This window comes from Siphateles boraxobius, unplaced genomic scaffold, assembly GCF_051911475.1.
Source record: "Siphateles boraxobius isolate OS27281-9 unplaced genomic scaffold, OSU_SipBor_1 11, whole genome shotgun sequence".
NCBI classification, from domain to species: Eukaryota; Metazoa; Chordata; class Actinopteri; order Cypriniformes; family Leuciscidae; genus Siphateles; species Siphateles boraxobius.
In genome coordinates this window covers 11333445-11349744 of record NW_027508711.1, presented here as the reverse complement: position 1 = coordinate 11349744, position 16300 = coordinate 11333445, and the positions used below count along the sequence as shown (strand labels likewise).

At 43.6% G+C, this 16300-nt stretch overlaps 1 protein-coding gene and 1 long non-coding RNA gene across 6 annotated transcripts in view; both read left to right on the top strand.

Moving 5' to 3' along the window:
• sgcd (sarcoglycan, delta (dystrophin-associated glycoprotein)) overlaps positions 1–16300 on the top strand; it is a 284743-nt gene that overhangs the window by 186753 nt on the left and 81690 nt on the right. The window lies entirely within an intron of this gene.
• Positions 4625–5008, top strand: LOC143702696 (uncharacterized). Its single transcript, XR_013190526.1, has 2 exons — positions 4625–4871; positions 4910–5008. It is a non-coding gene; the product is annotated as an uncharacterized LOC143702696 (long non-coding RNA).

The following is a 16300-nucleotide window of genomic DNA, read 5'->3' as shown; positions in this document are numbered from 1 at the left end:
TTTTTGGCAGGTTTAATACAATTGGTTTATTTGCATTTGTAAACACAATTTTAATTGTCAGTGCTTCCAGGTTTCCTCTGTGTTAAAATCATAGTGTGTCCACTTCCCTAGAGGAAGTTGCATAAGATATTAGTTTTATAAGCAGAAGAAAGTGCAGCACTTTCAATAGAGTCTGACTGTTTTTTGTCCATTTTGTTTGCCTGAAAGAGAAAAAGACAGATTTAGAGATACAGAAATAGCACACAAAATAATAGTTCTTTCGAGAAGCTTGTTGACTTTATTCGGAATAAATTGAATTGGTCCGATTTGCATCTAAAGAGCTCAGGCTCCACATTGCTGGATTTAGTGCGTTTTTCATTCAGAGCAGTTTCATTCATTTTTTTGCAGTATCGCCGCCAATGTTTTTTGAAAAAATATCCCACTCAGCAGCAGCATGAGAAGGTCAAGCGTGGGAGCAAAAGGGAAATGTTACAGATTTTACTCCCCTGACAAAAGTAATTAATTGTTTGGGAGCTAAATGGAAATGAGGAGGTTGAACAGCCCAGTGGACCATTCGAGTTTCAGAACGACGGTTATGGATGGAATGACAAGGGTCTTTGTCAAAATGGCAGAACAGATGCAGTGTAAATGAACAATCCTCAGGGAGACTATCAGATGGCATACAAAATCTGTTTACATATGACAATTGTTTAATTTCGGACACTTTACCAAATTACGTTCATGTCCAGGTACACATCTCTGTAATTCGCAATTGCAGTTTTGAAAAGTTTGAAAAGTTTGTTTACTCATCAAATAACTCGGATTACAAAATATACTCTCTTCTTTTCTTATACAAGTGCAAAGTAATTAATTTAACCTGCGAAGAATAGGGAGATTAGAGTTTCTCTGATATTGAAACTCTGTAGAGAATGGAAGGTATAGGATCCATTAGTGTTGGCAGGACATTTCATGAATGTCTTCTTACATTACACACTGTAATAGGCTGCTAGTGGCTTGTTAAGTAGCTTTTGAGATTTAAAGAACAAAGAAAATATCAGATAGATTATTCTACAGCACTCCACTTTTTTAATGGCAGCAGTTTGAATCCTTTTCACATGGATACTAGAATTCCATGTCATTCAGTGTTAAATTTATTGTGCCAAACCACGGAACAATGGACATTTTGTCATAATTTACATACCCTCAAGTCATTCAAAGGTTGACTTTCTTTTGTTAACACAAAAGGATACACTTTTAATAATAAACTGGTTTATTTTCACCATGCAAAAGTTATAAATGACAACTGACGCTTTCAAATTTCAAAAAGAATGTAAAAGCACAATACAAATGTCATAACAGTAGTCCACATTACTTGTGTTTACATTTCAAGTGTTTTGAAGCCATACAACTTGAGAACCAGATCATTTGTGATCAAATTTTCCAGACCTGAATCAATTTGAACTAAGTCATATACAAAAAAAAATATATATATATGGTAACACTTTATTTCGATAGTCCACTTTAGATATTCTACTAACTATAAGTAACTTTACAGCAACATGTCAACTAACTGTCATTAGAGTATTAGTAGACTGTCTACTTAATATCTGCTGACACTTTATTTTGTTGGTCCCCCAACAGACATTCTACTGACTATAAGTAACGTCCTGGTTGCGTATGCAACCCACCGTTCCCTGAAGGAGGGAACGGAGGACGTAGTCGAGACGCCGACTGAAATGGGATCACGACCTGAATCAATTTGAACTAAGTCAAATACAAAAAAAATATATATATATATATATATATATATATATATACAATAGTTGTATCTTGTTTTTAAGACATTTTTACTGGATAACATTTTTATTAATTAAGAATATATAGCTATTTTGGGGCAAGCCCGGAAAAGGCAGAACACAATGGGGAGCACACAAAGCAGGTAGCATGATACACAATAGACAACAATCTGCAACAGGAATGAGAACACAGGGAGAATAATTAGGGAAGGAAAACAGGAGGGAATCAGGGAAAGTAGGTGGGGCAAATTAACCAATAATCAGGGAACAAGAGGGACAGGGTTAAGACAATAGACATGAGGGTACATGGCACATAGAATACAGCGTTTTTAGTAGTTTTCGCGAATCTTTGTTAATGGGGATTGTTTTGACACTGGTATCGTCTATACACAAAACTCAAAGGAAAAACTTCTCTGATTTAAGCATATTGTTTTCGTGTAAACTTACCCTTACACCGTGTCCTAACGAGACGCGATGCGATAAGATTCCAGTGACAAATTTGTCTGTACACAGTAGACGCGAGATGACTGCGAGATGCGTCAATCAATTAACACCCACAGCCAATCAGAACAGCGTGTGGGCGGAGTGTCGCGGCAAGTGCACGGCACCAGAGAGTAATCATGACGGCAATCGCCAGAAAATGGATAAGTAGGCTACATATTCAAATCCACAGATATTACACCATTTAAACATTATTCAAATACATAGGCTACTGAGTTACTAAAACAATCTTTGTCAAATAATACACTTGTTTGTTCACAGTTTGAACGTTTTTGTTTCCATTTGTTTGAACAATTATCCATTGTTGCTTTTACAGCTACAAAGCTGGAAGGACAAAATGATATTCAAAGTCATTTCATTTAATTCATTTAATTCCATTCAAAATATGTTTTCCCTCAATTTTTTGTTTAATATAGGCACATTATAGTTGTTTTTGTTTTTTTATATGACAACATATCCCATAGAGAGATAACACTTTCTGAGAGTTTGGGAATATTCATGCATAATTTATACACATTAAAACATATCACAGTTTCAAAATCAAACATTTTAAAAGAGAACAATACATCACGGTTGTTTTAACCAATAAGCATTAAGTTGTGCCGTCAGCAGATACCCACACTGGTCACATTTGTAACCGGCATGCATTTCGCGGTGATCAGCGGTGATCGGTTTTGTACAGATTTTGCTCATCTCAAACGAGTCTAAAGTGAACACAATCACAAGCCATTTGCTCAAACAAGAAATGAACAACACAGCCAATGAGAGCTCTTACCGACTGCGTGTTCACACAGAAAATGACAACATTAAAGCACACAACCTTTGAAGAACATGAGCCATGTGCTGCATAGCACTAGACAAAACATGACAACATGAAAGCAGGCATCTAATGAAAAACATGAGCCATGTGCTACACAGCACAAGACAACAAAAAAGCACGTGGACGATATAAACACACTTCATGCTTACAATGACAAGACCGTATGAGTGTCAGGGCTTTATAAACGAAAAACAAGAAACCAAGAAAACAAGGAACCAGACAAAACAGAACCCTGAGAAAACTATTAAACCTCACATTATGCTAGCATTAGCATTATTTAACACCTTCCTTAAAATGTTAACCTTATTATTATGCTTGTGTACTCTGTTTTTTTTCTCTCTCTCTCTTAGATGTTACTATAATGATATGCTCTTGCACTCTCCCTCTAGTCAAAAATAAGAGAGTGATGCAACTGACTTTTTTTGTTCTATCACAGGCCAACATTAGCAGGCGGGCCGTTAGCCTGTCTCTACGGACAAACAGAAGCACAGAGGGTGAAGCGCAATACCTTTTTTCCCCTTGCAGAATACAATTCCATTGATCAAGTCTTTGTTTGTACCTCCAAAAAAGATTATGCATTATGAAAAGCATAAAAAAATGTATGGATAGGCTAGAGGAGCTGGGGTAGGTCAGAATGCCTTTGAAATGTGGATCAAAGCCGGTGGGAGACTCCCGGGGGAGGAAGCAGTTAACCCCTATGTGTTGAGACCAAACTGAAAAATCTTGAGGAAGGATTCTCTATGAGCCTGTCACAAGTGGTGGGCATTTTTTTTTTCATGAAATACATTAAAATGATTCAAAATGATGCAAAACGTTTTTTTTTTATAATATCTAGATGTTCAGCAAAGCAATTATCTTTTTGTATCTGTGACAAATTTATCTGCTTCTGTATTCAGATCTAATTTTGGGAGGGCTTAAAACGTATCTCAAAACTAATTCCAATGCCCATTTTAGATGTAACTTTATCTTCATTTCTATATACCAGATATTTTGCACGTGTAACTATTTATAATTATTCATTTTTTTAATTGCAACCTGTATATAAGATTTGTAAGATTTCTTCAGATTCCTTCCGAGTAGTTTACCATCCTTTTCTGCAGGTTACATCATTAGACCAGTAAGTGTCGTTAAGTTACATAATTTTTGTGCCATATTTCTGGAGAAGTCTTTGAATTATTCACTCGATTCATAATCCCACCCCCCAATTTTCACTACTAACTAACTATTAACTATGAGTTCCCTTTCGAAGGGAACTCAACAATACGTCAACGACGCTATGGGGGACGCCTCAGGCGTGACAGGTGTCTGAAATCACTATCAAATCACGTCAATCATATTGACCGGCGACAGCCCGTGAATCATTAGCGTGAATGATTAACGTGCGACCTGGAAGTATAAAAGGGCGCCTTGCAAACATGACAAATCATCTCATCGTCTTCAGGGACTGTCTGTTTGAAAACGCTATTCAATGAAACGGTAAGAAAATTAAATGTACAGCACATGAGTGTGCTTTTCTTGCCTGGGAGAAGAGCGCGCACGGGAGATTCTCGAGGGAATCCTCTGTGTGAACTGTGAGCGTTTTTCTCTTAAAACGCTCGCTCTCGTCTGGCCCTCTTCTCGAGTGAAGGGGGTTCAACGTCTGGTTCTCATGGTCCCGCTCGTGCCGAGGCAGAGCGGCGACTTGCATCATGGGCTTCCAGATAGAGCTCGTCGATCATCTTGAGAGTGCTGTAAACCTCTCAGATGATTCGACGGCTGACGAGGGCGAACTGCAGGTCGATGACGAGGATTTTTCACCGACGGTTTCCTGCAGTTGCTGCTCTTCAGGACGAGCAGGAGATGGCTGAGGAGGTTTATAATCAGGTAGATCCTGAACCCTCTCAGCCACCCTGCCCCGTGTATGCAGGTCTGGTGGATGTAGTGGAGCGCGCCGCCAACAGGCTGTAGCTGCCATGGCAACGCGCTAGAGAAGAGACCGCTCGCGGTAGGCTCGGCGATCGGTTTCTCCCCGGCCATACACCACCAGCTCAGGTGAGCCTTCCATTCCTTCCTGATCTTCACACGGAGATCGAGAGGGCATGGAAGAGCCCATGCTCTGCCCGTATTCACTGACATCAGCGGGTTAATTTCGCTGATGTTGATGGGATCGCAGAGCATGGGTATGTGTCGATGCCGCCCATTTGACGAGTCGTTTGCAAACTATCTCGTGTCTGGGCAGGCGTCGACACTGAGAGCTCCAACTCTGCCATCCAAACCGCTAAAGACAACAGCGCGTTTGAATGGCAGAGCATACACGGCAGCAGTTCAGGCTGGTGCTTCCCTGCACACCATGGCGGTGCTGCAGGCATACCGGGCCGACCTGCTGCAGGATCTCGACCAGGGGGCAGGGTTGTCCCCTAAGGCAGTTACTGAGCCGCGCCGAACCACGGCTCTTGCGCTCCGGGCCACCAAACAAACTGCTGCCACGATCAGTCGGTCGATGGCGGCGATGGTGGCCACGGAGAGACAGCTTTGGTTAAACCTGGCCGACGTTGAGGAGAAAGAGAAGGCCTTTCTCCTCGATTCGTCGGCTTCGCCCTCTGAACTCTTTGGCCCCGCCGTGGAGGCGGGGCTTGGGAAGTTCAGGGAGGCGAAGGCGCGCTCAGCTGCTCTTAGGAAAAAACCTACATACCGCTGAGATCCGGTTCCACGCCCAGGCTGGCGGGAGGGCCTGGCCCTTCACGATCTGAGGACCGTAGACAGGGCCAGAGAGCCAGTGTCGCCTCTCGTGCGCCCCCTCTGTGGAGGAACAGGGCGCAGGAAAGGCGTGACTCCCGCTAGAAGAGGGATCTGAGGGAGGTTATCCAGCACAAGCGCATACAGCGTCGCTGATGGATAATCTCCCCGGAGGGCTTCATTAAAAAGAGAATCCAGCCCTCTCCTCTCTTCTGACTCCCCAGACGTTCATTACATCAGGCCTGGCGCTGGGCCTATGATAAGAACGATGTTCCAATGGCCCGCCTAGGCTTGGTTAGTAGAAACGCCTCTTTCAGGCATGTAAAGTGGTGGACCCCAGGTTCATAAAGAACTATCTGGCGAGTCTTCACTCCGCACGCCGCAGGTGAGCTGTCTGGTCTTTTCAAGAGTAAATTTTTGTGAATTAAAATTCCGAAATGTATCTCTCTACAGACCTCGTTCCCTGTATAGAGTCATGGGGTCATGTCAAGGTAATAAGGTAAGAGAACTTTATTGGATTATCAGGGTCCTGAAGTTCCCCGTTAGGTGGCCAGAACGGTAACTGTGTTAGCCTTCGGGCTGCTAGCCACCTCAGGGTAGAGTGGTTGGTCTCTCTCTTTAAATTGTTTTACTTAGAGTGTTGACTGACGCTAGAGCTTCAGATAGATCTTATGTCCGGCCCACAGGTCCGTTTGACTTCTTCCTGAGTATGTCGCCCCTTGAGCTCTGTTTGGGTTTTCATTAGGCTGAGCGATTCTGCAGCCCTTTGTATGGAATAATACAGACTATATTCTTTAGTAAGGCTGTGGCTCCTCCGAGCCCTCAGATAGATCTATGCTTGCAGGCTGGCCCTTACCAGGGCCGCCTCTGTAGCTGGCCTAGGCTGTGCCAGGGATAATAGAGGCGCTCTCCTAAAAATTTTAGCATTTCTTCCTCTGACCCTTCACTGTGTGAATGTTGGTTTCTAGCATCCCTGTATAAACAGCCTCCTCCCGTGGGAGTCGTTAGGCCAAGGCCCGCCCCCTTCTCTGCATTCTGGGGTGACTAGAGTAATGCAGCGTGGTGCTGAGGATGGTTTGTAAGGACATGGTAGGCCTCAAACAGGCCTCCGTGGTATATATGTCTTTATTGAGCAGGGTTAGGCCGTCTTTCGCTTCACGAAGAAGACTGGGTTTCCTGCCCGACCCTGCCATGCAGAACTGGCCTACGGATTTAGGCCGCCAGTTTAGGCTTCACTCACCTCGCTGAGCTACTGCTCGAGCGCTAGGTTGTAGGTGGTTGGCTTTCATTCAAGCCCCACTCCCCTAGGTTGGGCACAGATACATTTCTGTCACCCCTAGAGCCGCTGGCAGGCCCGCACCCTGGTAACCTCAGGGTGAGGTATGAGTATTCCCCTGTGATACAGGGTAGGTCTGAGCACTTCACTCCCAGATCTGTTTTATCCTACCTCGCACCACTATGGCTCGGGTCGAGTATGAAGTAAGCTTCACTTCTTCTTTGGTCGAAGTACGCTCCCCTGAAGCCAGAGCATTGCCCTGAGCTGACGCCCATGCATAGATGGTAGGCCCCTAACTAATTGGGGCCTCCGTTGAGGCAGAGTGGCGTATGTTGTACTCCCCTTGTTTTAAGGGTGCTAGCTTTCTTGCGGAGTACACTGCCATGGGCAATGTGATTAGGCACCAGGATGCTGTAGGCGCTGTGTAAACAGTTTTTCTGCCAACGAAGGCTGCGCCATTAGGTAGTAGGCCTCAGCAGGCCTCCTTGATTGGACAGCCCCCCAGAGGGCACTGTAGGCCAGCTCACTTTACGTGGTTGGCCTTGGTGGTTCGGGCAGTTGACTCACTGATGGGTAGTAGGCCTTAAACAGGCCTCCTCGGAGGTGAGTCCCAACATTGTGGGACATACCTTATAGCGCTACTGGAAGCCCATTAGTAAATTATGCTGTGTAGTATGGTTTCCAACTGTGTACTTTATGGCAGAATATGACTTGCTATTAGCTAGTAGGCCCGACCAGGCCTCCCTGATAGGCGAGTCCCCAGCTGGCTGGCCTTAGCAGGCCACCTTATACTTTCACCCGGACTCAGGGCTCAAAGCTACCCGTGGTTATCAGGTAGTAGGCCACTCAGGCCTCCCTGAAGGTGAATTCCCACTTAAGATGGTTATCAGGTAGTAGGCCTCGTCTGGCCGCCCTGAAGGCGAATTCCCACTTACGTTGGCTATCAGGTAGTAGGCCTCTCTGGGCCTCCCTGAATCTGAGCTCCCAAATATTGTGGCTGTCAGGTAGTAGGCCGCTCTGGGCCTCCCTGGATGTGGGCTCCCAAATATTTTGGCTGTCAGGTAGTAGGCCTCACCAGGCCTCCCTGAAGGTGAGTTCCCACATACTGTGATTATCAGGTAGTAGGCTCCTCCAGGCCTCCTTGAATGAGAACGGTCAGGTAGTAGGCCTCACCAGGCCTCCCTGAAGGTGAGTTCCCACAGATAGTGGTGACCAGGTAGTAGGCCTCACCAGGCCTCCCTGAAGATGAGCTCCCCACATACTGTGGTTGTAAGGTAGCAGGCCTCACCGGGCCTCCCTTAAGGTGAGTTCCCACGTACTGTGGTTATCAGATAGTAGGCCTCTCTTGGCCTCTCTGAAGGTGAGCATCTCACATACTGTGGTTATCAGGTAGTAGGCCTCTCTGGGCCTCCCTGAATGTGAGCTCCCAAATATTGTGGCTGTCAGGTAGTAGGCCTCACCAGGCCTCCCTGAAGGTGAGTTCCCACATGCTGTGATTATCAGGTAGTAGGCTCCTCCAGGCCTCCTTGAATGAGAACGGTCAGGTAGTAGGCCTCACCAGGCCTCCCTGAAGGTGAGTTCCCACAGATAGTGGTTACCAGGTAGTAGGCCTCACCAGGCCTCCCTGAAGGTGAGCTCCCCACATACTGTGGTTGTAAGGTAGCAGGCCTCACCGGGCCTCCCTGAAGGTGAGTTCCCACGTACTGTGGTTATCAGGTAGTAGGCCTCTCTTGGCCTCTCTGAAGGTGAGCATCTCACATACTGTGGTTATCAGGTAGTAGGCCTCTCTGGGCCTCCCTGAAGGTGAGCACCCCACATACTGTGGTTATCAGGTAGTAGGCCTCACGGGCCTCCCTGAGGGTAATTCCCACTTACGTTGGCTATCAGGTAGTAGGCTCCTCCAGGCCTCCTTGATTGAGAACGGTCAGGTAGTAGGCCTCACCAGGCCTCCCTGAAGGTGAGTTCCCCCAGTTTGTGGTTACCAGGTAGTAGGCCTCTCCAGGCCTCCCTGAAGGTGAGCTCCCCACATACTGTGGTCGTAGGGTAGCAGGCCTCACCGGGCCTCCCTGAAGGTGAGTTCCCACGTACTGTGGTTATCAGGTAGTAGGCCTCACGTGCCTCCCTAAAGGATCAGGTAGTAGGCCTCTCCGGGCCTCCCTGTAACTCTCCCTAGTGGTGCTGGGTTTATGAAGCTAGTGGTCTCTTGCTATCAGTTTCAGCTAGCCTTAATAGGCAGCTGCTGAAGGCGAGCTTGCGCCCTGGCTCGCTAAAGTGTTCATTCTCTGCTAAAGGTTCCCTCCCCGAACCTTTTCTGCCTACAGCCTGGTTTGCCTACCAGGCAGACCTTGTGCTCCCCTCACGAGGGTCTCTATGAGTATGCGGCTTCCTGAGTCTGGTCAGACGGTCGTAGGCCTCTCGTGAGGCCTCCCAGTTAGATCAGCCCTTAGGCCTTCACAGGCCTCCTCAGTGTTTTGAAACACAGACACTGGGTTGATCCGTGGATCGAGTAGAGAAACTCCCCTCGCTAGCAAGGGTCGGAAAGCACTATGCTGAGTCATACTCTCCGGGATATCCCGTCTCTGAGATCCGGGCCGAGTGGTTCACTGCCCGCTTCGCAGTCCCTCGGGTTGGATGCCTTTCTTAAGGCATTTGTCCAGAGGCTCTGTCTTCAGACAGACAGGATTTGGCCTGACTAAGTGTCTATGTACTGGCGCCAGGTCAGGCCGTCCTGGTGGCATTTCGGGGTGAGTACGTTCCCCTGAATAGTGACTGGCTGGGGTTCCCTTGGGTTCCCTAGCCACATTCCCTAGAAGGGACCCCTTCTAATTGGAAGCTGAGGTTCCAGGCCCGGAGCCGGCCCAGGTAGACCTTTCATTTAACCATGTTTATGAAGGTTTTTCTGTGAGGCTGTAGCTTGGGCTATGACCGTAGGGAATGCTGTCACTGACAGCCCAGTGTGACCTGAGGGTGAGTGGTTCTAGCGTTTCATTTGAAGTTGCTGGTTCTGACAGTTGTCACTGCCACTTGGCATGCACTCCCCTTAGCATGGCGGCGTTGGTATATCGTTCCCCATAGCGTCGTTGACGTATTGTTGAGTTCCCTTCGAAAGGGAACGTCTCAGGTTACGACTGTAACCTATGTTCCCTGAGAACAGGGAACGAGACAATACGTCTCCCTGCCATGCCGCGGTGCTTGCCTACCGTACAGTCCCTTCAGACGATAAGGTGATTTGTCATGTTTGCAAGGCGCCCTTTTATACTTCCAGGTCGCACGTTAATCATTCACGCTAATGATTCACGGGCTGTCGCCGGTCAATATGATTGACGTGATTTGATAGTGATTTCAGACACCTGTCACGCCTGAGGCGTCCCCCATAGCGTCGTTGACGTATTGTCTCGTTCCCTGTTCTCAGGGAACATAGGTTACAGTCGTAACCTGAGACGTTTTGCGTCAATGAACTCCAAATTAATTATTAATAATTAATGCTTACTGTATTAATAGTTAGTAAGGTAGTTGTCACAGTTAGGCATTGGGTAGGAATTTAGGAGGACTGGGGATGTAGAATACGGTCGTACAGAATAAGGCATTAATATGTGCTTTATTAAGCAACTAGTTAATAGTGAGAATCAGACCCTAAACTAAAGTGTTACCAAAATGTTTTATTAAATACTTAACTGAAAACAGAAACCTTCCCTTTTTTTCTTTGGAACACCAATAGAATCCACCATAGATGGCAGACTAGTTTTCTCCTGCCTGACATGAACATAGTGCCGGCCCAGATCCGGCCCACATCTGGTACGCTTTGAATTCGCATGTACCAGATGTGGCCCGGATCTGGGCCGACACTATGTTGATATCTGGGCTGGGTGCGAGCTCAGAAGTAAACCTACGCGCCAAGGGAACTTTGATTGTTTCACAGGTAAGGTACACAGTGTTTCACTGCCTTGTGTCCTTTGCTGCCTACCCAGATATCCCATAGGTCTCAGGCTGGTTACACTTTATTTTAAGATGTCTGTGTTACATTGTAGTTATACAATTAAATACTGAGTTATAATTATTAACAACATGTACTTACTATAGGGCTAGGTTTAGAATTAGGGTTTATTTTATGGTTAGTAGCATGCAATTATGCATAATTTATAGTTATTACTGTAGTTACTACATGCAATGTGTAACAAAGGCAATGTAAATCAAGTCTGAGCAGATTTTGGTGTAGGATTTACTTGGAAAGAATTTTTACTCCGAAATTGCTTGTAAATTTCACACATAATTACAAAGGAACAGCAAGCAACACGTTGAATTAAATGTGAAGTAGAAATTTGAAGTAGAAAGACTGAAATACAGGTCCTTCTCAAAAAATTTGCATATTGTGATAAAATTCATTATTTTCCATATTGTAATGATAAAAATTAAACTTTCATATATTTTAGATTCATTGCACACCAACTAAAATATCTCAGGTCTTTTATTGTTTTAATACTGATGATTTTGGAATACAGCTCATGAAAACCCAAAATTCCTATCTCAAAAAATTAGCATATCATGAAAAGGGTCTCTAAACGAGCTATTAACCTAATCATCTGAATCAACTAATTAACTCTAAACACCTGCAAAAGATTCCTGAGGCTTTTAAAAACTCCCAGCCTGTTTCATTACTCAAAACCGCAATCATGGGTAAGACTGCCGACCTGACTGCTGTCCAGAAGGCCATCTGAAACCCTCAAGCAAGAGGGTAAGACACAGAAAGAAATTTCTGAACAAATAGGCTGTTCCCAGAGTGCTGTATCAAGGCACCTCAGTGGGAAGTCTGTGGGAAGGAAAAAGTGTGGCAAAAAACGCTGCACAACGAGAAGAGGTGACCGGACCCTGAGGAAGATTGTGGAGAAGGACCGATTCCAGACCTTGGGGGACCTGCGGAAGCAGTGGACTGAGTCTGGAGTAGAAACATCCAGAGCCACCGTGCACAGGCGTGTGCAGGAAATGGGCTACAGGTGCCGCATTCCCCAGGTCAAGCCACTTTTGAACCAGAAACAGCGGCTGAAGCGCCTGACCTGGGCTACAGAGAAGCAGCAATGGACTGTTGCCCAGTGGTCCAAAGTACTTTTTTCGGATGAAAGCAAATTTTGCATGTCATTCGGAAATCAAGGTGCCAGAGTCTGGAGGAAGACTGGGGAGAAGGAAATGCCAAAATGCCTGAAGTCCAGTGTCAAGTACCCACAGTCAGTGATGGTCTGGGGTGCCATGTCAGCTGCTGGTGTTGGTCCACTGTGTTTTATCTAGGGCAGGGTCAATGCAGCTAGCTATCAGGAGATTTTGGAGCACTTCATGCTTCCATCTGCTGAAAAGCTTTATGGAGATGATTTCATTTTTCAGCACGGCCTGGCACCTGCTCACAGTGCCAAAACCACTGGTAAATGGTTTACTGACTATGGTATTACTGTGCTCAATTGGCCTGCCAACTCTCCTGACCTGAACCCCATAGAGAATCTGTGGGATATTGTGACAGACGCAAGACCCAACACTCTGGATGAGCTTAAGGCCGCTATCGAAGCATCCTGGGCCTCCATAACACCTCAGCAGTGCCACAGGCTGATTGCCTCCATGCCACGCCGCATTGAAGCAGTCATTTCTGCAAAAGGATTCCCGACCAAGTATTGAGTGCATAACTGAACATAATTATTTGAAGGTTGACTTTTTTTGTATTAAAAACACTTCTTTTATTGGTCGGATGAAATATGCTAATTTTTTGAGATAGGAATTTTGGGTTTTCATGAGCTGTATGCCAAAATCATCAGTATTAAAACAATAAAAGACCTGAAATATTTCAGTTGGTGTGCAATGAATCTAAAATATATGAAAGTTTAATTTTTATCATTACATTATGGAAAATAATGAACTTTATCACAATATGCTAATTTTTTTAGAAGGACCTGTTGTATTTGCTTGTAAAACGTACTCCAATAATCTCTGCTTTATTTACAGCTTAGAAAAATATTTTTATTACAGTGTACCTGAGACACAGAAACATGCTACACCCTCAGAAAAAAAAGGTACAAAAGCTGTCACGGGGGCAGTACCTTTTCAAATGGTTCACTTTTGTAACTAAGGGAACAAAGGTGTACCCTTTGAAAAAGATACCACCCAAGTGATCTTGCTCAGAATGTTTAACATTGACATACATTTTTTAAAATGGGGACAACTATTATTCATTTTATAATATTATTAATGTTTTAGATGCACACAATAAATGGAGACAGCAACAAACCCATGTTTTGAAGTAATTATTCCTTTTTGATGAGGTATGCAGCTCTGTGCACATCTCTAATAATGTCTATATTGTGTTGCTGATTATGTAGTGGCTATGGTACTCTATTATAATTTGCTATTGTAGTCTATTATTAAATATGAATTTTAATAGTACCTTTACATCAAGCAATATGCTAAAAGTAAACTTAAGTTAAGTTTATGCTAAACTTAAACTTAAGTAAACTTAATGTAACGTGCACACTGTTTGTTTATCTATTATTATGATGGCGACAGCAGCAGCCAGGCAACTGTTGATACTTTGATGTAGTATGCTTTAACTGTCCTCCGTTTCCATCTGAAACCATCTAAACCACTCTCAACTCCGGTTATAAAAGCACCAGGCAGTTTTAATCCTACAGAGGTTTACAGTGGCCACTCAGGCAGCATTGATATAAAGTAAACAGTTAGAGTGACATTCAAAGAGTAGCTGTTATTATGATTATTATTTCTGGCCCAAAGGGCATAGTGACTTGTTTTCCTTACTGTTCAAGGGGTGAAAACACTTTTGCCGTTAAACTGGTCTCCCACAGCACTTTTGTCACTAGCTTTTTGTTTGCTTCAGACAAAACGGTGCAACGATTTTCCATTTAAAATAAGACAAAATTAAAAGTTGCTTGTCAATTATTTGATACTGTAAGTATTTTAATGTAATATATGCAATTATAAGGTGCAATACAGGGCATATATATTTATATATATATATATATATATATATATATATATATATATTGTTATCAAGATTTCTATTTAAATAAATAAATAAATAATCTAAATAAATAAATAAATAATCTAAATAAATAAATAATCTAAATAAATAAATAAATAAATAAATACTGTTCTACCAGAAAGGGGTGCAGCCGACCCCCCCGGGAGGTATGGACAGGACCATCCTGGTGGTAGTGGGGTGGGTGGAGACAGTTGTTTGCGTCAGCGTCTGTGAACTCAAACGTATAAGTACTGATCTTTTATACAGCAAGTATTAGGACATGATTAATAGATGTGAAGGTAAAAAGTGACATAGTTATTGAGTCTTTCTGGCAGAACTTATGCTAAAGCTTTCATTTCTTTGGAACAACTAAGAACTAAGAAGTTTCTTGAGTACCAGATCATATATTAGAAGGATTTCTGATTAGAAGGATTATGGAAAAGTCAGCTTTACCATCACAGCAATAAATTGCATTTTAAAAAATATTTAAATTGCAATAATATTTCACAATATTGTTGTTTTTACTGTATTTTGATCAAATACAGGCAGCATTGGGGAGCACTAGAGACATATTTCAAAAACATTCTTTAAATAAAACATTCACTTTTGAACAGGTATATATAATAATATAGAAAATAAGACCTGCACCCTTGCACGAATTGTGGACCAAGTCATATTCTATTCAGGTTTTATATCTTTTGGGTGACCTAAACCAAATGAAACATTTATTATGGCATTGTTAGTCTGAATCATATCAGTAGACACACTTGGTGTATTCACCTTCGCAGGGCACGCTGAATGTGAGGTCACAGTGACGACCCAGAAATAAAAAGATGAAAGCATTTAGTTGACAGTCAATGAGTTACACCCCCTAGTGTGTGGAGGAATCTTTTAAAGACCTTGAAGTGGACACTCCTCTTTAATGTTGTTCCTTGAAAACAAGGCTATTCAATCTTCTGGTGCCCTGATTCAATAAAGCTGCCTGCAGTGTGGTGAGAGAGCCGTAAATTTGCCACCCACAGAATTTTAAAAGATCCTGATCGTCCGTCCTAGATCGAAAGGGGAGAAAGACCTTATCGTACGTGTCTTTGGCGTGCGGACACCTTAGTCAATGTTCTTTCCGCCGGAGAATGGAGAACTGCCGACCACATCCGAACACAAGCAGGACGTTGTGTCTCATCAGCGGCCTTGTCACTCAAAGTCCACATGATTTTCAGCAGTTTGAGATACTCAAGCGAGACCAAGCTCACCTGCTGGCTTGAGCTTGGTCAGTCAGCAATAATTTGCATCAGGTTTGAAAATAGTCCTTAAATCTGTGTGCAGCTGATAGTCAGTCTAATTCACAATCCAGATGATCATGAATGTTGGTAAGAAGATTGAACTTCTAACTGTGAGGCTTTCAGATAAAAGCCCAGCCGAGCTCTGTTGACTTTGCAAAATATGTTCACAGTTCTTTGATATTAAAAATGTGTGTTCTGCAATCACTTGATTTAGCGCTTCTATAGGCAGCCTGAGACGGATCAGTACAGTCCAAAATGATATGAACTCTATAGGAAATCTATGAGGGCTGACAGTGATTGGTGGTGATGGTGCTCTGGGGAAGCATTAATGAAGCCTCACTCATTGTATGTGGGTCAGATGAATCCCTCATATTTATTCACCTGGCTAATTAAAACAACCTATGATCACTTGGGGAAAAAAGTGCCTCTACCTACATTTTTTACAAAACTCCAAAAACGTACCTATAGCTTACATACAATTTACTGTGGTTTCCAGCTGAAATGAACATTAGAGGCAGTAAAAAAACAACTTTTTTTTTAAATTACTGTGGGAGATTATCGATGCACGTTTCCTTGCTCAATGTTATTACCTCAAAACCCTTTTACCATAGTGCATGATTTGTAAATGAATACATTTTGATGTTTTCATCACATATCCATCTCTATATTATGATTATTCTGATGAAGTAAACTTGCTCGGTAGCTTGCCTGGTACAGGATTGCAATTGAGATGTGATTCAGAAAATATATTTTTTTGTCATGTTTGCTTTTATTAACACTATTGGTTATTGAAAGAGCAACACAGGTGCGTTTGTGTCTTTTTCAAGATGTCATTCCACACGTGCGTTTCTGGATGCGGTCTTTCCCTGCCCCCCCCCCGTCACAACATTCACAATCACGTGTTTGCACTTACAGCATGCT